Below are 492 nucleotides of genomic sequence, written 5' to 3'. Positions count from 1 at the left end.
ACTTCTGTGGTGTTTCCTCCGGCATTTATAGTGGTCTGTCCCTGCCGCTTCCGGTTGTCAGTTTTAGCTGTCCGCTGTAGTGGCCGGTATATTGGGTTCAGGTCTATGTGTTTGTTGATGGAGTTTGTGGATGAGTGCCAAGCTTCTAGGAATTCCCTGGCTGTTCTTTGTTTCGCTTGCCCTATAATGGTAGTCTTGTCCCTGTCAAATTCATGTTGCTTGTCATCTGTGTGTGTGGCTACTAGGGATAGCTGGTCGTGTCGTTTCGTGGCTGCACAAAACACTATATAGGACAAACAGGAAGACAGCTAACGATCCGCATCCACGAACATCAACTAGCCACGAAACGACACGACCAGCTATCCCTAGTAGCCACACACGCAGACGACAAGCAACATGAATGTGACTGGGACAACACTACCATTATAGGGCAAGCCAAACAAAGAACAGCCAGGGAATTCCTAGAAGCACGGCACTCATCCACAAACTCCA

The sequence above is a fragment of the Chiloscyllium plagiosum genome, chromosome 23, assembly GCF_004010195.1.
Source record: "Chiloscyllium plagiosum isolate BGI_BamShark_2017 chromosome 23, ASM401019v2, whole genome shotgun sequence".
In the NCBI taxonomy this organism is placed as follows: domain Eukaryota; kingdom Metazoa; phylum Chordata; class Chondrichthyes; order Orectolobiformes; family Hemiscylliidae; genus Chiloscyllium; species Chiloscyllium plagiosum.
The sequence above is the reverse complement of the archived record's forward strand: the minus strand, read 5'-3'. Positions refer to the sequence as shown.